Genomic DNA, 26006 nt, shown 5'->3' with positions numbered 1-26006 from the left:
TCAAAAAATTTCTAACACCATGTAAAAAGGGAAAAGAAGAATAAAGAAAAATAAAAGTTCAAAAAGAAGAAGAAAAGAAAAAGAATATAATAATATATACATAATATAATAAGAATGATAGAAAAGAGAAGAAGGAAGAAGAAGGTAAAACCTTGTTAATGGTGGTGAGAGAGATAGAGAGTGAAAGGTGAGATAGAAGGGGGAAGGGGGAAAGAAGAAAGAAGGAGGGAAAAGAAAAATTAGGATTTGGAGGAAAGAAAGATAAGATAATTTGGCAATTGAGGTTTAGCTGTGCGGCGCATGCGACGCGGCCGCGGAAGGCACGCGTTCGCGTGGGTGCGCATCAGGTAAGATGACGCGATCGGGTCAGTCACGCGGTCGCGTGACCCGTGTTGCACTGCTGGTGCGAGTGCAGCCTCGCTCCAGTACAACTCTCTGTTCGATTCATTTTAATTGCCGAAATTGGGTGACGCGATCGCATGGGTCACGCGATCGCATGAGTGTGCGTTATAAAATGGGGGATGCGGCCGCGTCGTTGACGCGGTCGCGTGACAAGGATTGTGCTTCCAGCACAAATCCAGCGCCACTCTCGCACAATATAGCATTAAACACCCTTTTACGTCGAAAATGCAGGGCACGCGGCCGCGTGGGGCACGCGGTCACGTGGGAGGCCATGATGTCCATGCGACGCGGTCGCGTCTGCGACGCGGTCGCGTGGGTAAATTTGTGCCATTGGCACGACTCCAGCGCTCCTCCTGCGTAACTTTCTGTTCATTTTTATTTTTCTGTACTCTTCCTGCCACGCGGATGCGTCGCTGGTGCGATCGCGTCGCGCGGCGAAATATATATATATATATATATATTTTAAAGAAAGATAAAGACATGCATATGAAAGAGCACGAATAAAGAGAAGAGTTATTTAAAGAAGAAAAACTAAAAGTGAAGAAAAGAACGATCATACCACGGTGGGTTGTCTCCCACCAAGCACTTTGCTTTTACGTCCGTAAGTTGGACGCTCCACTAGCTCAATCTGTTGCTATGTGGGGATCTTCCAAGCAGAAGATCTCAAGCTCCTTATTTTTCTGCACCTTCTCACCATGGTATAGCTTCAGGCGTTGTCCATTAACCTTAATAAGTTCAGAGCTTGAAGGATGGCTTAGGTGATAAACTCCGTACGGTTCAGCCTTCTCTATTCTGTATGGACCTTCCCATTTTGATCTCAACTTACCGGGCATGAGCCTCAGTCGAGATTTGTAAAGGAGAACAAAATCTCCAGGTTGGAACTCTCTCTTCTTGATGTTTTGATCATGCACAGCTTTCATCTTTTCCTTGTATATTCTGGAGTTCTCATAAGCTTCCAGGCGAAGGTTCTCCAGTTCCTGCAGTTGCAACTTTCTTTTAGCTCCAGCATTCTCAATTCCCATGTTGCACTCCTTAACTGCCCAGAAGGCTCTGTGTTCTATTTCAACTGGGAGATGGCAAGCTTTTCCGTAAACCAGGCGGAAGGGACTCATCCCAATGGGTGTCTTGTATGCTGTTCTATATGCCCACAGTGCATCTTGTAGTCTGGTGCTCCAGTCTTTTCTATGAGGCTTTACTATCTTCTGCAAGATACGCTTAATTTCTCTGTTTGACACCTCGGCTTGCCCATTAGTTTGGGGATGGTAAGCTGTTGCAACTTTATGGATTATCCCATGCTTCTTCATCAATCCTGTTAGTCTCCTGTTACAAAAATGGGTGCCTTGATCGCTCACGATCGCTCGTGGTGATCCAAAGCGGCATATAATATATTTCTCACAAAGGAAACAACAGTGTTAGCATCATCAGTGCGGGTAGGAATTGCTTCCACCCATTTGGAAACATAATCCACAGCTAACAATATATAAAAATATCCACTAGAATTTGGAAATGGACCCATGAAGTCAATGCCCCAGACATCAAAAATTTCACAGAAAAGCATATATTGTTGAGGCATCTCATCCCTCTTGGATATGTTACCAAATTTCTGGCATGGGTAACAAGATTTACAAAACTCAACAGCATCTCTAAAAAGAGTAGGCCACCAGAATCCGCAGTCTAAGATCTTTCTAGCTGTTCTTTGAGGGCCAAAGTGTCCTCCACTCTCAGATGAGTGACAGGCCTCTAAAATGGACTGGAATTCTGATTGAGCTACACATCGTCTAATTATCTGGTCAGCGCCACATCTCCATAAATATGGGTCATCCCATATATAATATTTAGACTCGCTTTTCAGCTTGTCTCTTTGATGTTTAGAGAAATGTGGAGGAAATGTGCGGCTAACTAAATAATTAGCAATAGGTGCGTACCAAGGGACTACCTCAGATACTGCTTGCAGGTTGTCAAAAGGAAAATTATCATCTATAGGAGTAGAATCATCCTTAATTTGTTCAAGGTGACTCAAGTGGTCCACTACTAAATTTTGATTACCACTCCTATCCTTTATTTCTAAATCAAATTCTTGTAACAGCAGTATCCAACGTATAAGTCTTGGTTTGGATTCCTTTTTAGCTAATAAATACTTTAGAGCTGCATGGTCCGAATACACTACTACTCTAGTACCAAGTAAATAAGCTCGGAATTTATCCAGAGCGAAAACAATAGCAAGTAGCTCTTTCTCAGTAGTAGTATAATTGGACTGGGCAGTGTCTAAAGTCTTAGACGCATAGGCAATAACAAAAGGATCCTTACCTTCACGCTGAGCCAGCGCCGCTCCTACTACATGGTTGGAAGCATCGCACATGATCTCAAACGGCTGGCTCCAGTCGTGTCCTCTCACAATTGGGGCTTGAGTTAGAGCAGTCTTCAGCTTATCAAATGCTTGTTTGCAATCTTCACTGAACTCGAACTCAATGTCCTTCTGCAGTAATCTGGATAAGGGAAGTGCCACCTTACTAAAGTCCTTAATAAATCTCCTGTAGAAACCTGCATGGCCAAGGAGCGAACGGACTTCCCTCACAGAAGAGGGGTAAGGTAAACTAGAAATAACATTCACCTTTGCTGGGTCTACAGAAATGCCATTATTAGATACCACATGTCCTAATACAATCCCTTGCTTTACCATAAAGTGGTATTTTTCGAAATTCAATACAAGGTTTGTATCAACACATCAATCTAATACTCTAGATAATCCATCTAAGCAAAGGTTAAAAGAATCACCATAAACGCTAAAATCGTCCATAAAAACTTTCATACAGTCCTCAATAAGATCAGAGAAAAGACTCATCATACATCTTTGGAAAGTAGCTGGTGCATTGCACAAGCCAAAGGGCATTCTCTTATAAGCATAAGTCCCAAAAGGACATGTAAAAGTAGTCTTTTCCTGATCCTCAGGAGCTATATGAATCTGGAAATAACCTGTGTAACCATCTAGAAAGCAATAATGTGATTTACCTGACAGGCGATCCAGCATTTGATCAATGAATGGAAGTGGGTAGTGATCCTTACGGGTAGCTTGGTTGAGACGCCTATAGTCAATGCAGACTCTCCAAGCATTCTGAACTCTAGTTGCTATGAGCTCTCCATGCTCATTCTTCACTGTAGTGACTCCGGACTTCTTGAGCACCACTTGTACTGGGCTTACCCATTCACTGTCTAAAATGGGATATATGATACCGGCTTCCAATAGTCTGGTCACTTCCTTTTTGACAACTTCCAAGATGGTGGGATTCAATCTTCTTTGTGGTTGACGGACAGGTCTTGCTCCCTCTTCTAAAAATATTCTGTGCTCGCATACTTGAGGGTCGATTCCCACTATGTCTGCCAAACTCCACCCAATTGCTTTCTTATGCTTCCTCAGCACATCAAGTAACTGCTCTTCTTGTTGAGAAGTCAGTTCTCTTGCAATAATAACCGGAAGCTTCTGCTCATCCTCAAGATAAGCATATTTGAGATGTAGAGGGAGAGGTTTCAATTCTAACTTCTGATCATGGGTAGGCTCTGGATTATCTGGGGCTTGTGAAAATGGTGAAGTGTCCTCATTGTCAGTCAAGAGGGTCCCCACACTTGGACCTTGTCCAGTGTGCCTCTCTTCAAACTCTTCTTTTTGAACTTCAGCCACACTTTCGTCTATGACATCACACTGGAAGATAGAACGATCTTCTGGGGGGTTGTCAATGACTCCATGCAGATTGAAGATCACCATGCGGCCATCTATTTCAAAGGAGTATGTCCCTGAAAAAGCATCCAATTTGAATTTTGATGTCTTCAGGAATGGTCTTCCAAGTAGGATTGATGATGGCTTATCTGAATCATTATGGGGCATCTCCAAGATATAAAAATCAGTGGGAAATGTGAGCCCTTTAATGTTCACCAAAACATCTTCAGCAACTCCAGCCACTGTAATAATGCTTTTATCTGCTAACACAAAACGAGCTGCCGACCTTTTTAAGGGAGGGAGCCTTAAAACATCATATATAGACAAAGGCATTATACTGACACATGCTCCTAAATCACACATGCACTCATAAATTACTACACCACCAATAGTACAATTAACTATGCAAGGACCTGGATCACTACATTTTTCAGGTAATCCTCCCATTAAAGCAGATATAGAACTACCTAAAGAAATAGTTTCTAATTCATTAATTTTGTCTTTATGGATACATAAGTCTTTTAGAAACTTTGCATATTTAGGTACCTACTGAATAACATAAAAAAGGGGAACAGTTACCTCAACCTTTTTGAATATTTCTACCATTTTAGGATCATGTTCCAGCTGCTTCCTGGGCTTCCTTGCAAGTTGTGGAAATGGAATGGGAGTAGTGTTTTCTGTGGGGCCTGCGTCTTTTTGTGCTTCTTCCTGTGGTTGAGCTATCTCTTCTTCAGCTATGTCCTGTATGTCCTCTTCCTCTTCAACATCTTCGATTTCTACCACATCTTCAGCTGAGGCGTATTCTGGTGAGCTTGGTTCTTCCTGATTCCTCTCTTGCAGTGTGGTTCCGGACCTCAGGGTGATGGCATTAATGCCTCCCTTTGGATTGGGTAATGGTTGAGAGGGGATTCCAGTGGTGCTTGAAGGTTGGTTACTGGGGTTTTGTGCTGAACCAAGTTGTGTCAATAAAGCTTGTAGAGTAGAGGTGAAACCATTCAGACTGGTGTTAATATTGTTCACGATGGTATTTTCCATGGCCAGTTGTCTTTTCTCAAAAGCTTGTAATAAATCTTCATTAGAAGATATAGAAGAATGAGTAAACTGAGAGGTTTGCTGCTGATTGTTCGGTGGTCCTTGGTTTTGCCTCAGGTGAGGTGCTCGGTAAGGTTGATTTTGCTGCCTGTTGTTGTTATTATTCCACTTTTGATTTCCCTGATTATCTCTGCCTCCCCTATTATTGTTGTCCCTCCAATTCTGGTTTGAATTGTCCTGCCATCCATGGTTATTATTTCCACTTTGATTGTACCCTTGGTTGGGGCGGTCATAGAAGTTGTGAGTGGATGCCACCATGTTGTCTTCTTGTTGGAGCTGCGGGTATTCATCAGTGTAATGACTATAATCAGCACAAATTTCGTAAATTCTTTGTGGGACTAGTTGTTGGTTTTGCTGCCGTTGAGTTTGCTGAGCTTGTTGATTCAACTGCATTTGTTTTAGCAGGTTGGTCATTTCACAGATGCTTTGATTTAGAGCAGCAGTCTCTATGCCAGAAGATACTTCTGCAACGGCTTTTGAACGGCCTTGCTTCTGTTTGTGGTTCCGAGTAGATTCAGCTAAATCACTGATCAATTGCCAAGCTTCATCAGTGGTCTTGTACTTCTTCATAGACCCATTGCTGGCACTTTCCAATGTGGTCTTATCTTGGGGCCTCATACCTTGTGTGATATAGCTGAGTAGCACAATCTTGTCAATCATGTGGTGGGGGTATGCTTCCAGAAGATTATTGAAGCGCTCCCAGTATTCAAAGAGAGTCTCATTGTCGTCCTGAACAATTGTAGAGATATCCTTCCTCAGTTTATCAGTAACTTCAGATGGAAAAAATTTCTCCAGAAACTCCTTTCTGAGTGTATCCCAGTTGGATACATTTGCTAGAGGTTGAGTGTAGTACCACTCTCTTGCTTTTCCCTCAAGAGAGAATGGAAAAGCTTTCAGCAGAATTGAAGTTTCATCAGTGCCATCACGCCTGACAGTAGAACAGGCTGCTCGGAAATCTCTCAAGTGCTTGATAGGCTCTTGAGCAGGTAGGCCATGAAACTTAGGCATCAAATTTAGTAGTGCAGTCTTTATTTCAAAATCCATAGCTACCGCTGGATGATGCGCTTGAAACGGTTGCATTGTAAAATCAGGAGCTCCTTCCTCCTGAATGGTAACTCTTCTAGCTGCCATGTTTTCTGCACGTAAAACAACCGAATCAGTAGAACGGGGGCTGGTTTCTTCCTCAAATTCACTTTCAGATCCGCCCTCAGAGCGGGCTAACCTACGTTGTTCTCGCCTTATTCGTGAAATTGTTCTTTCAATTTCAGGATCGAATATTAGCAAGCGCGGATCAGGAAGTGAACGTGTCATTTGACGGAAGAAACTTGCAGCTCATAGTAGCAAAATTAAATAAAATGCAAATAAATAAATTCTAATCAATAAAATTAGCACTCTATTGCAACTCCTCGGCAACGGCACCAAAAATTGATGGGAAGCAGAAGCTGGTGAATTAAAAATTTATTAAAATGGTTACGTTGCAAGTATAGTTCTTAACTCACCGAAAATCTGCCTATCAATTTAGAAATATGTCACAAAGAGTTTAAATTAAAATTACTGGGAGTTTTAAGTCCCATGTCGTCTCCCAACGAGTTGCAGAAAAGTGTGCTGTTTTATTAATCAGATGTTCCAAGAAGTTGAGCTAGATAAATTGGAAATTAAATTGAGGAATATCAAGTAATATAAATAAAAGCCTTGACTGGGAATTGATTGGTTAGAATCTCTATCATTGATGGTGTGATTGTGAGATTAATTTATAATTAATGGTTGTTCTGTTTGGTTATCCTTTACTAGGTAAGGGAAAGTCAAACAAGTGGGAATGTCAGATTTGTTCACAAGTTGCAACCCACTTAGTTCAAAGGGATTGGCGTCGGCGACAGGATAGCAATCCAACATTTAACCCAATTACAAATTTTCTTTCAATCCTTCCAACTCAAGAGTTCTTTTTAATCAACTCCCCATCAAGTAAGGGAACTACTCAAGCATTGTAAATAAAGAATCCATGGCATATAAAAGGGAATTAAAAGAAGACATGATTATTGGAATTGAAATTGAATTAAAGAGAAATAATCCTTGCATTAATTAATCATAAAAGTATCTAAATGACAAAATTGAACATAACAAAGAACATGGAAGGTTAAAACCAAGTTAAGAGAACAAACTAGAATGATGAAGTCTTGATGAGGAAATAACTCTTCTCAATGTTCCAATGCTAAGACCAATTGAAAATTAAAATCCTAAAAACTAGAGAGAAAAACCTAAGAGAGTGAAAAACTAGATCTCAAAACTACTGAATGAATGTCTGTGTTGTTTATGCATATTCTCAGACAGACCATCATAGAATATGCATATGATGCTCCATTCTGAAAGCATGCCAGAAGGACACCTTCTGATCAATTGCTTATATCTTTCCCAAGCTTCATAGAGGGATTCACCTTCCTTCTGTCTGAAAGTTTAGACTTCCACTCTAAGCTTGCTCAACTTTTGAGGTGGAAAGAATTTAGCCAAGAAAGCATTAACCAACTTTTCCCAAGAGTTCAGGCTATCTTTAGGTTGTGAGTCGAACCATGTCCTAGCTCTGTCTCTTACAGCAAAGGGAAAAAGTATAAGTCTGTAGACCTCAGGATTAAACCCATTGGTCTTAACAGTGTCACAGATTTGCAAGAATTCAGCTAAGAACTGATGAGGATCTTCCAATGGAAGTCCATGAAACTTGTAATTCTGCTGCATCAGAGAAACTAATTGAGGCTTAAGCTCAACGTTGTTTGCTCCAATTGCAGGAATTGAGATGCTCCTTCCATAGAAGTCAGAAGAGGGTGCAATAAAGTCAACAAGCATCTTCCTTACATCTCCACCATTGTTATTGGGTTCGGCCATCTCTTCTTCTTTTTCGAAAAATTCTGTCAGGTTCTCTCTAGAGTGTTGTGCTTTAGCTTCTCTTAGCTTCCTCTTTAGAGTCCTTTCAGGTTCAGGATCAACTTCAACAAGAATGTTCTTATCCTTGTTCCTGCTCATATAAAAAAGAAGAGAACAGAAAAGAATAGGAATCCTCTATGTCACAGTATAGAGATTTCTTTATGTGAGTAGAAGAATAGAAGAGTAGAATGAATAAGAGAGAAGATGAAAAATTCGAACACAGAGAGGGGGAGAGGGTTCGAATTTTTAAGAAGAAGAGAGGTGTTAGTAAATAAATAAATAGAAAGAGATGAGAGAGAGAGAGAGAGAGAGAGAGAGAGAGAATTCGAAATTAAAATTAAAATAAAAAAATATTTTTGTTTTTATTTTAATTATTGGTTAGTGATAAACCCATATTTTATGATGTATTTTGTGCTTAATTTGAGTGATTTATTCAATCCTTCACCCACTTATTCATAATAATTGCATGATTTTACTTTCCCTTCCTTATTATGTGATGTATGTGAAAAACATGTTTTCTAAGCTTTAAAATTAATTATTTTAATTGCCTTTATTTCCATTCGATGCCGTGATTAGTGTGTTGAGTAGTTTCAGATTTTCTAAGGCAGAATGACTTAAAGGATAGAAAAGGAAACATACAAAATGGAAGGAGAAAGCAAAACGGAGCTTTAAGGAAACTGGTATCCACGCGACCGCATGGACGACGCGATCGCGTGCTAGAAGCGAAGATGCAGCGACGCGGCCGCATGACTGACGCGACCACGCGCCTTAAGCAGAACGCACATGACGCGGTCGCATGACTGACGCGACCGCGTGGCAAGGAAAAGCTCCGAATGACGCGACCGCGTGACTCACGCGGACGCGTGACAGAGGCCACGCACCAGAAATTGCAGAAAACGCTCAAAGCAGATTCTGAAGCCTTTTTGGCCTAAATCCAAGTCCAGAAGGCATAGACTAAAGGCTATAAAGTGGGAGAACGCATCCATTCAGGGAGAGCTCGCATATTTTATTTTTCAATGATTTAGATTTAGTTGAGAGGGAGATCTTATCCTCTCTCTTTTAGGATTAGGATTTAGGATTTCTTTTTGCTTTAAGAGTGACTCTCGATCCAGGTTTTACGTTTCTTTGTTTTAGCTTCCTTTTACTTTTATTTATTCCGGTACTTAGATTGATCAGTGAATTTATGAATTTCTTCCATGTTACAGACTGTTATTTGAATTAATGATAATTGAGATATTTTCAGTTTATGATTGTTCTCTTTGATTTAAGTTACCATTGCTTCCCATCTAAGGGCATTTTTATTATTCCAGCAATTTTACTTTTTCCCCTTTTGGTCCTGGTTAAGAATTCAGTAACTCAACAGTTATTAAACTCAACATAATTGATAATCGTTATCTTGCTAATTGAGCTGAACTTAAGTAATCCCAACCTTTTCTTAGGAAATAAATAGGATTCAAAGGTCAATTTAATTAGTCCCTTGACTTTCCTTTGGCCTAGTAAAGGTTGACCAATTGGAGTTTAGATTCAACTTTCATTATAGTTGAGAGAGATAACTACGTTGGACCTCCAACTTCTCTTACCTTGCCAAAAGTCTGCTTTACAGTATTTATTTATTTTAATTGCCATTTACTTTACTTGTTATTTAAATTACTTGCTTCTCATCTTCTAAACCCCGATTACAACCTTTATAGCCAATAATAAGAACATACTTCCTCGCAGTTCCTTGAGAAGATGACCCGAGGTCTGAATACTCGGTTAACAATTTTTAAAGGGATTTGTTACTTGTGACACCCAACACGTTTGTATGAAAGGACTTTTGAAAGTTTAGAAACTATACTTGCAACGAGGATCCATCCGCAATTTTCTAGACCACACAAAAGTTCTCTCATCAAAATGGCGCCGTTGCCGGGAAACTGCTAACGTGTGCCTTATTATTGGTTATTGTAAATATTTTTCTTTTGCTTGTTTATTTATTTTTGTTTTTTCTTGTTTATCTTTATTTGCTACCATGAACTCTCACCCCTCTCGCTTTGAGTTTGGTTCTAATATTGTTAAAGGAAATAGGAGTTACAGCAGGAACGCGCATCAAGGTCAGACCAATCAAGGATGGATGGAACCAAGAGGATCTAATCAACCCTTTTGGCAGCAACACCCTCCGAGATATCCTGAACAAAGACCATTCTACAATGCATACCCAGCTGAAAGATATGGTGGACAACCTTGTAACTACCAACAAGCCCCACCCCGTGCATGTAAACCATCCTTTCAATATAACCTCGAACCACCACACTCACAAGCTTCTCTTCACCATTCGCCACCATATGATCCTTCCTTACCCCAATACCAATCCAATCGCTCCCAATCACCACCACTTTCCTTTGTGTCATGTCCAAGTCCAGCAACCCGAGAAACAAAGGTTTGCCTAACGGAAACAGTAAATAAATTTCAAACAACCATTCAACAACTGGAGCAAGCAATAATTCAATGGGTTTCTAGGTGCTCAAATACACAAGGATCAGCCACAGCCCCATGTGAACAGTCTAACGAAGAGCGTAGCATGAAGGAGATACCGGAAACTCCAGTGGACAAGACAGAGAATGAATTCGTACTAGAACAAGTAGAAGAAGCTGTCATCGCTCAAGAAGAAGAGTTGGTTGAAGATCTAGGAGATGCTGAACCTCCATGGGAATCCAGAATTGAGGAACACGCCGTCAAGGAGACTACAGTTGATGCTAAGGAGGATATTTCTCCAAGGCAAGTCGTTTATGAAGAATCAGACGAAATAATCCAAGAAACAAATTCCCTCGATAGTGATAGTCACAAGTCTAGCTCTCTTAGTGATGAACTTGCATCCGCAAGTGAATTCTCTGAGATCGAAGAATCTTCCCCAAGTGAATATGAAGATGATGCAGAGGTAGATTTCTCTCAACCTCCAATCTATGACTCAAGTGATGAGGAAGACACAGAAGACTTCGACCAGGACACAGATACAATTGAAGATCTTTGCAAAGAAGTGGAGGAATTCACAGAAGAGCACAAAGAAATAGAACTTGCAGAACCACCAAAAACACCTATCCCAAGGCCATTACCACCTAATACAAGCTTCAAGTGGGTACAATCCTTAATTTATAACTTTACTTATTCACTTGAATATGGTTTGCTTGAAACAGATGGCCAGCTTAGAGCTCTCTGCGGCTTTAAGAGTAAGAGGGAAATGGCTCGTACTCAGAGCTGGTGCACAAGGTTCAATAAGGTTTCACGCTTCACCTCGAAGTACACGGATTGGTATCATGCTCAATTGCATGGATCACGAAAAACGTTTGGTCACCAAGGTGAGATTCTACTTTTTAAACCGCCCGAATGGAAACATGTAGATCAAGACGGAGGCGGATTTAAAAGCAAGGCTTGGAATCCTGGACTCTATCCTGACATTCGTCGTCCCGGGAGCCTGAAAATCTGTTTGGAGCTGCTCAGAAGCTTTGCATGCTTGGTTTGGGACCCCGGAGGCTATTGGCATTTCAAGCACTGATGGAGATTTTTAGATGAATTTAAACATAAGCCGCCATAACAGGATACTCCTCCAATGTCCAACTTAAGGACTTTAACTAAAAGTGCTAGGTGGGAGACAACCCACCATGGTATGGTCGCTTCTTTTTCAATTTATTTCTTATTAATTGCTTTCATTTTTTCTTTTTTATTTTAATTTATTAAACCTGGAATCATGCATAGCATTCATGTTAATCATTGCATTCTACATTTTTCATGCATATATAAAAAAAAAGGGTGCACGACGCGACCGCATGTCCTATGCGATCGCGTCATATTGCGAGAAACTCCACCCACGCGACCGCCTGACCCACGCGGCCGCGTGATATATATATATATCGGCGTAAGGATCCAACAAACAGAAAGTTAGGTTGGAATCGTGCGGCCCTTGTGCGTTTCGCACAAATTGGCCCACGCGATCGCATGCCCCATGCGATCGCGTCACTTGCACAATACCAATCCCACGCGACCGCGTGAGCGACGCGATCGCGTCGCATGGATTGCACATCACCCCAAAAGGAGACAGAGAGTTGCGCTAAAACGGCCCTGGAGTCATGCGTTTAGCACGAATTTCAGCGACGCGATCGCGCGACCCACGCGATCGCGTCACCCCTCTTTTCCCTTCTCATGCGATCGTGCGCCCCACGCGATTGCGTCACTCCCATTTTCACCCCAACCACGCGACCGCGTGCCCTACGCGGCCGCGTGGATTCGAAAATATAACCCCCACCACCCAGACGCCGCCGCCGTCCAGACACCGCCGCCGTCCAGACACCGCCGCCGTACCACTCCCTCCCCCTTTTTTCTTCTTCTTTCTTCCTCTCTCATCCCCTCTCCGCCACCACCCAGAACCACCACCCACCACCGCCGGCCATCCAGCCGCGCCCCCCCTCCACCACCCACCCGCAACCCCCTCCCTTTCTCTATCACTAACCCTAAGACCCTATCCCCATTCCCCCTCAGCCGCTACCGCGCCGCCGTGCCCCGCCACCACGCCGGACACCACCGCCGCCATCACCCAACCGTTCTGCTTCTTTTGCTTTCCAGGTTCCGCAAAACGCACTCCCTTTTATCTGTTCGTCATTTTTCTATATTTTTTTCCATTTTTGTTCATACTTAGGATAGATAGATACGCATGCTGTAGTGGATTTTTAGGTTGTTAGGTAGCTTAGGCTGTGGTTAGTGGATCTAGGTCTGTTTACTTGCACTGTTCCTGTTTCTGTTTTATCATAACTGCAATTCTGCTGTTCCTGTGACCTCGTTCATATGCTGTGATTTCTTGTATTTGCTGCTTGTTACTCTGAATTTTCCTGTTTCTATTAATTATAGGTAACTACAGCAAGTTTTTAGTTCATATGAACTGCTATGATTGCTGTTTATTTTCCGGGACAATCCAATTTTAGCCGGAATGCTGCCCAAATTTTTTGTAAATTATTTTCATTCATGTTTTAGTTTGGCATTTCTGAACTCTATTTTACTCTGCTTTACCCAAACTGTTTCATGAATGCTATGGCAGACTTTCTTATCCTCTTTGGTTTCCTGGTTCATAAACTGCATTTGTGATTCACTGATTCCAATTTTTGCTTTCTTTATTTCTATTCGAATCAGCATCACCCTGTTTTCCTTGTTCGATTATGAGTACTTCTATTCTTACCTGTGAATCCTTGTTATATGGAATTTTTCTCTATGCCACTTACTTTAACCCGCACTTTACTAACTCACTAATTTTAATTTACTAATTTCTTTTTCCAATTCTAACCATACTAATCCTTTTGATCTCTTTTCTGATTATTTTCACTTTCCTCTAACTTTCTAACCATGGCATATTGATTGTTTTTCCATTTAACCTAAATTCAATCACATTTCATATACTCATTTTCCTTATTTTATTTCTCCTTTGCCGCTTTGAGTTTCCTTTGTTTAATTGCCTATTTGCTTTACTATTTTTATCCATATCCTAGTTTTCTATTTTTCAGGATGTCTGCCTCACAAAGGAAAGGAAAAGGCAAGGCTACTGGCAAGCTCAAGCGAGGAGATTCCTCCCAGTCCATCATTGCCCTCATGCACGATTCCTCATGGCGGGAGAAGAACTTCACACAGCAGGAAAAAGCTGACCAGCTGCTCCCTGCAAATGATCCTATAAAATTTGCAAACCGGTACTGTGAGCTGAAGTACCCGGCTTTTGCAAACTCCAGAAATCTATACCTGGAGCGAACTCTGAAGATTCCAGAAGCACTCCAGCAGTACACCACTGAGCAAATCAAGCAAAGGGGCTGGTTCTTTCTGGAGAGAACACTGACAGAGGTCAACGCATCTTGGGTCTGGGAATTCCACTGCAACTACTACCTCACCACCCTAGATGCCGTAAACATGAGAGGAAAACAAATTCTGGTCACTGAAGAGGCCTTAGAGGACATTCTCCAGCTCCCAGCCAAGTCCGATAAGCCTGATGGTTATTCGAAGATTAAGGAGGACATGCGACAGATGCAGTTTGATTGGGATGCTGTGAAGGCACGGATAGCTCTGGACCCGACTGTTCCTTGGGAGATGGGTCAAGACACCACCATGCCTAGAGGGATCAAGAGGGCGTACTTAAATGATGAGGCTTGGTTATGGCACCAGATCTTGAGTAATTATGTGATGCCGAGTACTCACGAGACGGAGATCCCGGCTGCTATGATCACCCTCCTTTGGTGTGTGATGGAGGGGAAGGACCTTTATCTGCCACGCTTTATCCGGCATTTTATGGCCAGGGTCCACGTCCGAGGCACCCTTCCTTTTCCGTATCTGGTTACACAGCTAGGCCGTCGAACTGACGTGCCATGGGAGGATGCCGATGAGAGACCACCAGTGGCAGATTGCAGGAAGATCATTCGTCACAGCAGGAACTTCTTAGCTTTGGGCTACAGACCACCACCCTTCACTACTACTGATGAGCCAGCCCCACCGTCTGCTGGACCCTCTTCATCCACAGCTGCCACTGCTGCTCCTGCTGCCACCACTGCACCTTCACCTGCCTCTGAGCCTGTATACCGCCTCGTGCACCGCCTATTCCGACAGCTTGATCAGATGGAGTGCCGTAACCGGCGCCGGTATGAGAGATTAGAGCATTGCAACAAGCGACGCTATGAGCACCTGAAGCTGATGATACGATCCGGCGACATCCCCTCTGAGCCCGACACACCATCTGAGCCATCAGAGGAGGAGGACGATGGGCACGAGGAGGAGACTCATTTCCAGGAGGAGACCCATCAGCAGGCAGCCACAGAGCAGGCTGCCCCGCATCAGGAGGTTATGCCCCAGATAGAGGCTGCGGATCCGGAGATCCCGATCCAGTCAGCCCCACCTCTACAGCAGCCAGACCCTCAGCCCACCACCACCACAGAGCCTCCAGCTGCCATCCCTACCAGTGATGACACCCCTTCACACCCGACTTGATTGAGCATCAGGGACGATGCTTCATTTTAAGTGTGGGGAGGTCGCCATCTCTGGCGTTTATTTTGGTGAACCACTGATGAGATTTTTTTGAGGAAAAATAAATCTCTTCCAAAACACCCAAATCTAACCGGCAAGTGCACCGGGTCGCATCAAGTAATAATAGCTCACGGGAGTGAGGTCGATCCCACAGGGATTGAAGGATTGAGCAATTTTAGTTTAGTGGTTGATTTAGTCAAGCGAATCAGGATTTGGTTGATGGTTTTGTGACTTGCAGAATTAAATTGCATTGAAGTAAAGAGAACAAGAAATAAATGACTGAAACTTAAAGAACAAGAAATTAAATGGCAGAAACTTAGAGTGCAAGAAATGTAAATTGTGGAATCTTAAAGTGCAAGGAATGTAAATTGCTTGAAATGTAAAGGGGATTGGGATGTGGATTTGCAGAATTTAAACAAGGAAAAATTAAATTGCATCAAACAGAAGAGTAAAAGAGAATTGGGATTGAACCGGAAATGAAGCAGAAAAGTAAATGAACATAAGAAGCAGTAAATAGGGAATTGAAATGGAAATTTAGATCTCAGGGCCCAGAGACTAGAAAACCAAGTCTAGATCTCAATGCCTTCCTAGATCCAACAAGAACAATTGCAAGGGAATTGTAAATTGCAAAGGAATTAGATGAGAAGTAAGTAACAGAAATGGAAATTCAATTAAGCAGTAAATAAACAGAGAGATCCAAGATTGAGATTGAAACAGAATTTCTTCAATTCTCCAATCCAAGATCCAAGACAAAAGTAAAATGAAATTGAAAGCAAAGAAATTAAAGTTCACTCCAAAGCTCTCCCAAAAACTATTATGAAAATTCCAAAAGGGAAGCTCTCCGAAAACTGTTATGAAAATTCCAAAAGGAAAGCTCTCCGGAAAAGCTTGAATTCTATCCTATTTATACACTTTCAAAAATGATCTTCAAGCCTTGAGTTGGGCCTTTGCTCTTGGTGGAATTGGGTTGAAAGAGGCCTTGGTTGATTGCTCTTGAAGTTTGAAGAAGAACCAAAGTGAACCAATTGAACCGGGTTTGAGGTTAGCCAAAGTTGGACCTAAAGTTTGGTCTAACTTTGGCTCCAACTTTTCATAGCAGCAAGCAAAATTCTTCTGGTATGGACGTTGGTGCCAACGTTAGGGGTCTAACTTTGACCCTAACGTTGGCAATGCTTTGTGCTAGTGGCGCCAACGTTAGCCTCCAAGTTAGGGGGCTAACGTTGGCACAAACGTTGGCCCTTCCCCCTTTGTAATTTATGTGCCAACGTTAGCCTCCAAGTTAGGGGGCTAACGTTGGCGCAAACGTTGGTGCCCAGGGGAGAAACTCTCAAGTTCCAACGTTAGCCTCCAAGTTAGGGGGCTAACGTTGGGGCTAACTTTTGCCTCTTCCTTGAATGTTCATGTGCCAACGTTAGCCTCCAAGTTAGGGGTCTAACGTTGGCGCAAACGTTGGTGCCCAGGGAAGAAGTTTCTCTTGCCAACGTTAGCCTCCAAGTTAGGGGGCTAACGTTGGGGCTAACTTCATGCCTCCTGGTTCAATTTCACTTATTCCATTGTCCTCTCTTCACTTCTAGCCATTCCTCTTTGCTTCAACCTTTCTCCAAGCTTTCTTCACCTATCATTAATCAACCAAACTAATCAAAGCTATGCTCAAAATCATGAGATCTTCATTCTTTCATAATATGCAACAAATATAGCACAAAACCTCATGAAATGGCATGCATTCATATATGGTTGGTTCAATCAAGGGAAAGATGAAAATCTACTCAATTAGCTTGCTTGTAGCTCAAGAAAGTGCATAATTCTAATGAAAACAAAAGAAAAAGACTAGCTAAAATAGGCTAGGATAACTTGTCATCACAACACCAAACTTAAAGCTTGCTTGTCCTCAAGCAAGAAATGAATTATGCTCAGAGATTCTTTCAATTAAGATGGATTGAGGAACACTTGTAAAGTACAGTGAGTGAAGTGATCAAGTATCAGTGGGTTGAACTCTAAATCATATGCTTATGCAAGGGCTTCAGTGCTCACTAGTCCTTACATATTGGGAGTCGTAGGTCTTAGGATTTTCATCCAAATGGTATCATGGAGATCTCTTTATATGTAATCACCTTGAAGCAGCTTATAGTTTATGTGCTTTGGCCTCGACTCTAAGTATCATGTCTCAAAGCGGCTCTTTAGATAAGCTTTCAATCAATACTCCTAAACCAGTTGGTTTTAAGGTATTAGGTGTTAAAGCACCCCTAAGGATTTACTTGCTCAAGCCTCTATCCTTGACACACTTCAACCACAAGCATTTACTAGGATAACAACTCTTTGAGTTTCTGTTTCTTTCTTTCTTTTTCTGCCTAGTAATTGATGCTCAGAGCCTTGGGCCATATTCTTTTTGTTTTTGTATTTTCTTTTCTTTCTTTTGTTTTGTTTGCTGCTTCTTGGATCAATAGATTTTTGAGAATCTCCACAATACTTCTTTGAACTTCATGTCCCGCCTATGAGCTCCCTTGCAAGTTTTCACAAGCATGCAACCTCAATACAAAATCATATAACTAGAACCACCACTTCTCCTAATCTTTTGCTTGCCTCAAAATTGTTTATTTCCTCAATCCTTCTTTTCAAAGAACTTTTATGTGATGCATTTCTTGGAAATTGAGTGCAAACAAGTTTTGAAGATGAGAATGTTGTGAATGATCAAACATCTTGCTTATTGAATTATAAAGACAGACTATGCTATGTATGCAGGCAGGGGTATATATAAAAGAAACTATACTATGCAGACAGGCAGGGCAAATAGGGATACAATCCAACTTGCAATAGCAGCAATATTTGATGTAAACAATCACTTAACAATACAACCTGTTGGAGTTCACTTGCTTTCCTTCTCATCACCATTGCTGGCCTTTATATTCATCTTTTGTTTCTTTGGTTGATGATTCTTAATCCTTCCATCAGCTTGTATGGACCTCTGCAATGATATTGAAAGTTTCTTGTTCCCCAAGCACTTGAAAAATGGTTAGCTTGCACGATTTATTTGTGGGCCTTTGTACTTACTTTGGTGTGGGAACACCAAACTTAGTACCTTGCCAATGCATCAGATTAACCATGTGCGAAACTCTTTTTCATCTTTTTCAAAAGCAATAAAACTGAAAACTAGGAAACAGCAGAATAGTTGACTAGTTTATCCAACATGCTTGAAACCAGCATTATGCAGAAAATGAGAATGTGTTTTGTGATGGGATTTTGGTGAAACACCAAACTTAGAATCCTTCATTCTCCCTTACATTGTTTTGGTGTGCAACACCAAACTTAGCTTCTTGCAATGTAGATAAACTAATTAACCTTCTTATTAAAATAGTTATGGAAGGAAAACTACCTCAGGTTGGGTTGCCTCCCAACAAGCGCTCTTTTATTGTCACTAGCTTGACATCCTCTGTGCTTGCTTATTTCAGATTCTGAGCTTTCTTCTCCTTGTCCCATTGTCCATCTAAGTGAGGCTTTGCTTCCTTCTTACTTGTTTCTGTGGGGTTTTTGGCTAATTGTTCTATTTGCTTCCCAATTTCCCCGAGTAGGTCCTCATAGTGTTTGTTCATCCTCTTTAGATGTGTCATCATTCTCTCTACTCCACTTTCTAGATTGGAGATCCTTTGAGAATTCTGTGAGATTGTGTGGTGATGTTGTTGCAAATTTGGGATTGTGTCACTGGGCAGTGAGCTTGAAGGTCTCTCAATAGAAATTTGCTTGGAGAGCTGCCCAATCTGCCTCTCCAGGGTCTTCAATGAGGTTTCATGGTTTTTGTTTGTTATTTCTTGGTGTTTCATCATTTTTTCTATCAAGGTCTCCAAGTTGGTGAGTCTTTGAGGTTCAGGTGGTGCTTGTGGTGGGTTGTGAGATGTGGGTGGTGGGTGGCAGGCATTTTGGTTAGTGAGTTGGTTGTTGGATTTGAAGTTCATTGGTTCCTGATGTTGAGGTTCTCTCATTCTGAAATAAGAGTGTGGCTTCCATGGTGGAAATTTTTCATTCATTGTGGTGGAGTGGAGAAAATCAATTTGTCTGGCCATTGACTCCAATTGTTGCTGAGTTTGCTGATGTAGCTGTTTGCTTTGATTCATGACTGCCTTCACTCCTTCAGAATTCATTGTATCTTCCTCCAAAGCTGCATTCGGTGGTGTCTCAAATGAGTGTTGGTTGTTGGTTCTCTTATCGTTGAACCTTGCAGTTCCTTGACTAGTTGCTGTTGCTCTGAGTAAATCATTTGAGGAGTGCTCTACTGCTCTTCTCATCTCTGGGGTTAATCCTTCATAAAATGCTTGGAAAGCCACTTTGTCATTTGCTTTCATGTATCTTTCCCATGCTTTGAGCAATGGTTCTTCCTCTCCTTGCATGAATGGATGTGTTCCCTCTTTCATCTTGATGTTTTGTCGGGATGTAGAGAATTTGGCTAGAAATTTGGCAACCAGACCATCCCAACTAGTGATACTTCCTTGGGGGAGAGTTTCAAGCCATTGTGCTGCCTCATCCTTTAGTGAGAAAGGGAATAGCAAGAGCTTGTAGACATCATGATTGACAACATCACAGATCCTCAGAAAAATAGATAGATGCTGTTCAGAATCTTCCAAGGGATTTCCACCATAAGAACAATTGTTCTCTATTAGTGTAATGAGTTGCGGCTTCATGTTGGGATGTTCTTCTTTCCTGTGACATATGAATCAATCAATAGAAAACACAGTGATTCTCTTGAAAATTGAGTGTAGCCGGTTGAGACAAAACTTCAAACAGTTAGTGGGTTAGTCAAAAATTAAAGAAAAAGTGCTTGATCTAGATCACCACCTCACTTAATCATTGTCAATCTAATCAATCCCCGGCAACGGCGCCAAAAACTTGATGAGATATTTTGGAGGAAAAATAAATCTCTTCCAAAATACCCAAATCTAACCGACAAGTGCACCGGGTCGCATCAAGTAATAATAACTCATGGGAGTGAGGTCGATCCCACAGGGATTGAAAGATTGAGCAATTTTAGTTTAGTGGTTGATTTAGTCAAGCGAATCAAGATTTGGTTGATGGTTTTGTGACTTGCAGAATTAAATTGCATTGAAGTAAAGAGAACAAGAAATAAATGACTGAAACTTAAAGAACAAGAAATTAAATGGCAGAAACTTAGAGTGCAAGAAATGTAAATTGCGGAATCTTAAAGTGCAAGGAATGTAAATTGCTTGAAATGTAAAGGGGATTGGGATGTGGATTTGCAGAATTTAAACAAGGAAAAATTAAATTGCATCAAACAGAAGAGTAAAAGAGAATTGGGATTGAACCGGAAATGAAGCAGAAAAGTAAATGAACATAAGAAGCAGTAAACAGGGAATTGAAATGGAAATTTAGAGCTCAGGGCCCAGAGACTAGAAAACCAAGTCTAGATCTCAATGCCTTCCTAGATCCAACAAGAACAATTGCAAGGGAATTGTAAATTGCAAAGGAATTAGATGAGAAGTAAGTAACAGAAACGGAAATTCAATTAAGCAGTAAATAAACAGAGAGATCCAAGATTGAGATTGAAACAGAATTTCTTCAATTCTCCAATCCAAGATCCAAGACAAAAGTAAAATGAAATTGAAAGCAAAGAAATTAAAGTTCACTCCAAAGCTCTCCCAAAAACTATTATAAAAATTCCAAAAGGAAAGCTCTCCGAAAACTGTTATGAAAATTCCAAAAGGAAAGCTCTCCGGAAAAGCTTGAATTCTATCCTATTTATACACTTTCAAAAATGATCTTCAAGCCTTGAGTTGGGCCTTTGCTCTTGGTGGAATTGGGTTGAAAGAGGCCTTGGTTGATTGCTCTTGAAGTTTAAAGAAGAACCAAAGTGAACCAATTGAACCGGGTTTGAGGTTAGCCAAAGTTGGACCTAAAGTTTGAGCCAAAGTTAGGGGTCTAACTTTGGCTCCAACTTTTCATAGCAGCAAGCAAAATTCTTCTGGTATGGACGTTGGTGCCAACGTTAGGGGTCTAACTTTGACCCTAACGTTGGCAATGCTTTGTGCTAGTGGCGCCAACGTTAGCCTCCAAGTTAGGGGGCTAACGTTGGCGCAAACGTTGGCCCTTCCCCCTTTGTAATTTATGTGCCAACGTTAGCCTCCAAGTTAGGGGGCTAACGTTGGCGCAAACGTTGGTGCCCAGGGGAGAAACTCTCAAGTTCCAACGTTAGCCTCCAAGTTAGGGGGCTAACGTTGGGGCTAACTTTTGCCTCTTCCTTGAATGTTCATGTGCCAACGTTAGCCTCCAAGTTAGGGGTCTAACGTTGGCGCAAACGTTGGTGCCCAGGGAAGAAGTTTCTCTTGCCAACGTTAGCCTCCAAGTTAGGGGGCTAACGTTGGGGCTAACTTCATGCCTCCTGGTTCAATTTCACTTATTCCATTGTCCTCTCTTCACTTCTAGCCATTCCTCTTTGCTTCAACCTTTCTCCAAGCTTTCTTCACCTATCATTAATCAACCAAACTAATCAAAGCTATGCTCAAAATCATGAGATCTTCATTCTTTCATAATATGCAACAAAGATAGCACAAAACCTCATGAAATGGCATGAATTCATATATGGTTGGTTCAATCAAGGGAAAGATGAAAATCTACTCAATTAGCTTGCTTGTAGCTCAAGAAAGTGCATAATTCTAATGAAAACAAAAGAAAAAGACTAGCTAAAATAGGCTAGGATAACTTGTCATCAACCACTACATACTTTTTCTATTATTTTGAATATTTTTCTGTATTTTTCTTTTTAATGCTATTTTCTGAGTACTTATACATTGCTTTTATGTATTTTTACTCTATTTTTGCATATTGCATCTTTAGTTCATATTTTTAGTTATTTGGTTTAGTTTGCAATTCTGATTTATTAATGGATTAATTAGTATAGTTTACCCTTTTTAGCATGAGATAGTATAGTTTAAATTGAAAAATATAAAAAGGAAGTAAGCTAGGAAATTGAACATAGCAGATTTAAATCCATAAACCTTGTATATAGCATTACATGATGTAGTTAAGCTGACAACATTTCATCAAGGAGGAACATTAAAACTTTAAAAGCTACCCTAAATAATTTTTTTATGAGAATAATGGGAATTTTTAACTAAACCTGCATAACATATATGAATGATATATGATGCTTGAGTTAGAGAACACACAGCCTGTGAGTCTTGAGCTTAATTGTATGGTTGCATTCAAACCATAACTTCATTCCTGTGTGTTTCGCTTCTTTTTATTCTGATGTTCTTTACTTTGCTTTAATCTATATGTCCAATTATAGAATATAGAATAGATACATACCAAAAGAATGATTGAGGCCATCATTTAATTTTAGCTCACTTACCCTAAATTAGCCTACCTTTTACATCACCTTTGTTAGCCCCCTTGAGCCTTCAAAATCCCTTTTATTCTATTTAGCCACACTACTAGCCTTAAGCAAAAAAAAAAAAAAAAAAAACAAAATAAAATCCCAAGTTGAATCCTTGGTTAGCTTAAGATAGAAAATTATGAATAGATTAGAACATGGGAAACCTATTGGGAACATGGATGATAGAAACAAAAGGGTAGAGGAGTTAAAAGAAATAAAATAAATTTGGGAAGCATGCTCATGAGAAATCAAAATGATTCAAGTACCATGTTCAAAAAAAAAAAAAAAAGAAGAGAGTTATTTTTCAGCATTTAATAAAAGGGGATACAAAAGAACCCCCCCAATGCAACAATACACATGGGATAAAAATAAAATTTGAAACATGAGCATGTAACAACAAGTAGGAAAATATGGGAAATTAGGTAAAGAAGTTTTGTTTTACTAGATATGTATGTTAGGTGAGATCTTAGTCTAATTAAGGATTCACTTATTAGCTCACTTAACCTTATACATATATCCTTGCCTTTACCTTGGCCCCATTACAACCTTAATTAAAGACCTCGTGACTTTTTGGTATGACTATATTTTATAATTGTTGATTGGTTAGATGAAAAACAAAGCTATAGAAAGTAAGAATAAAAAGAAAAGTAGAGTGAATAAACCCAGTAAACACTGAGTGACTAGAGGGTAAACACAAAATCTAGTGAGGGTTCAATAACTCATGAACATATATCTGTACTTAATTTACTAATTGTTTTGCAAGTATGTACAATGTTTTCTTTCCCATCTCATTTGCTGAAACACTTCATTATTTAAGGGTTGGCTATACATATACATGACTCCTTGAGAATATGAACTAACTTGACTACATGTAAGCTTTATATATGAGTGAATAATTTAGAGTTGCATGGTGCATCATTCATTTAAGTAGTTGCATTTAAATTAGGTTGCATTGCATGACATTCCATCATTTTAACCTTAATTATTTACCTTGGGTTTAGCATGAGGACATGCTAGTGTTTAAGTATGGGGAGGTTGATAAACCCATATTTCATGAGTTCTTTTGTGCTTAATTTGAGTGATTTATTCAATCCTCCACCTATTTATTCATATTAACTGCATGGTTTTACTTTTCCTTCCTTATTATGTCATATTGTGAAAAAACATGTTTCCTAAGCTTTAAAAATTAATTATTTTAATTACCTTTATTTCTATTCGATGCCGTGATTAGTGTGTTGAGTAGTTTCAGATTTTCTAAGGCAGAATGACTTAAAGGATGGAAAAGGAAACATACAAAAATGGAAGGAGAAAGCAAAATGGAGCTTTGAAGGAAACTGGTATTCACGCGATCGCGTGGCAGAAGCGAAGATGCAGCGACGCGGCCGCATGACTGACGCGACCGCGCGACATAAGCAGAACGCATACGATGCAGACGCGTGACTGACGTGACCGCGTGGCAAGGAAAAGCTCCGAATGACGCGACCGCATGACCCACGCAGACGCGTGACAGAGGCCACGTATCAGAATTTACAGAATACGCCCCCAGCAATTTCTGAAGCCCTTTTTGGCCCAGATCCAAGTACAGACAACATAGACCAGGGGTTATTGGTGCACGAATTGTAAATCACACTTTTTACAACTCGTACCACTAACCAGCAAGTGCACTGGGTCGTCCAAGTAATACCTTACGTGAGTAAGGGTCGATCCCATGGAGATTGTTAGCTTGAAGCAATCTATGGTTATCTTGTAACTCTTAGTCAGGAAGACAATAAAATAATTCACTTATCAAATTTGATTGCAACGAATAAAAGGGCAGAACACAAATTATACTTATATGCAATGATGGAGAATAGGTTGGAGTTTTGGAGATGCTTTGTCTTCTAAAATTCTGCTTTCCTCTGTTTTCTGATTCACGCACGCACGTCCTCCTATGGCAAGCTGTGTGTTGGTGGATCACCGTTGTCAATGGCTACCATCCATCCTTCCAGTGAAAAGGGTCCAGATGCGCTGTCACCGCACGGCTAATCATCTGCAGGTTCTCAATCGTACCGGAATAGGATTTACTATCCTTTTTGCGTCTGTCACTACGCCTAGCACTCACGAGTTTGAAGCTCGTCACAGTCATTCAATCCCTGAATCCTACTCGGAATACCACAGACAAGGTTTAGACTTTCCGGATTCTCTTGAATGCTGCCATCAATCTAGCTTATACCACGAAGATTCTGATTAAGAGATCTAAGAGATATTCATTCATTCTACGGTAGAACGTAAGTGGTTGTCAAGCATGCGTTCGTGGAGGAATGATGATGATTGTCACGTTCATCACATTCATATTGAAGTGCGAATGGATATCTTAGATAGGAACACACATGTTTGAATGAAAAACAGAAATACTTGCATTAATTCATCGAGACACAGCAGAGCTCCTCACCCCCCAACAATGGAGTTTAGAGACTCATGCCATCAAAAGGTAAAAAGTTCAGATCTAAAATGTCATGAGGTGCAAAATAAACCTCTAAAAGTTTTTTAAATACTAAACTAGTAACCTAGGTTTACAAAAAATGAACAAACTATGATAGATGGTGCAGAAATCCACTTCTGGGGCCCACTTGGTGTGTGCTGGGGCTGAGACTTAAGCTAATCACGTGCATAGGGCTGTTTTGGGCATTCAACGCCAGCTTTGGATCCTTTTCTGGCGTTGAACTCCAACTTGTAACTTGTTTCTGGCGCTGGACGCCAGATAGCAACATGCAACTGGCGTTGAACGCCAGTTTACATCGTCTATCCTTGAGCAAAGTATGAGCTATTATATATTGCTGGAAAGCCCTGGATGTCTACTTTCCAACGCAATTGAAAGCGCGCCATTTGGAGTTCTGTAACTCCAGAAAATCTACTTTGAGTGCAGGGAGGTCAGAATCCAACAGCATTAGCAGTCCTTTTTCAGCCTGAATCAGATTTTTGCTCAGCTCTCTCAATTTCAGCCAGAAAATACCTGAAATCACAGAAAAACACACAAACTCATAGTAAAGTCCAGAAATATGAATTTTTCCTAGAAACTACTGAAAATAAACTAAAAACTAACTAAAACACACTAAAAACTATATGAAATTAACCCCAAAAAGCGTATAAAATATCCGCTCATCACAACACCAAACTTAAACTGTTGCTTGTCCTCAAGCAACTAGATAAATAAAATAGAATACAAATAATTTAAGAAGCAATAATATCTCAGAGTTTTTGAGTGAAGCTCAGATTCTAATTAGATGAGCGGGACTAATAGCTTTTTGCTTCTGAACAGTTTTGGCATCTCACTTTATCCATTGAAGCTCAGAGTGATTGGCATCTATAGGAACTCAGAATTCAGATAGTGATATTGATTCTCCTAATTCAGTATGTTGATTCTTGAACACAGCTACTTTATGAGTCTTGGCCGTGGCCCTAAGCACTTTGTTTTCCAGTATTACCACCGGATACATAAATGCCACAGAC

At 40.7% G+C, this 26006-nt stretch overlaps 1 non-coding gene across 1 annotated transcript; it reads left to right on the top strand.

Annotated features, from left to right (window-relative positions):
* The first annotated feature begins 7574 nt into the window (after window positions 1-7574).
* Window positions 7575-7678, top strand: LOC112739836 (small nucleolar RNA R71). The gene has a single exon (XR_003170772.1). It is a non-coding gene; the product is annotated as a small nucleolar RNA R71 (small nucleolar RNA).
* Window positions 7679-26006: the final 18328 nt, after the last annotated feature.

Source organism: Arachis hypogaea, chromosome 13 (genome assembly GCF_003086295.3).
Source record: "Arachis hypogaea cultivar Tifrunner chromosome 13, arahy.Tifrunner.gnm2.J5K5, whole genome shotgun sequence".
In the NCBI taxonomy this organism is placed as follows: domain Eukaryota; kingdom Viridiplantae; phylum Streptophyta; class Magnoliopsida; order Fabales; family Fabaceae; genus Arachis; species Arachis hypogaea.
This window is presented reverse-complemented; position numbering and strand designations above follow the sequence as displayed.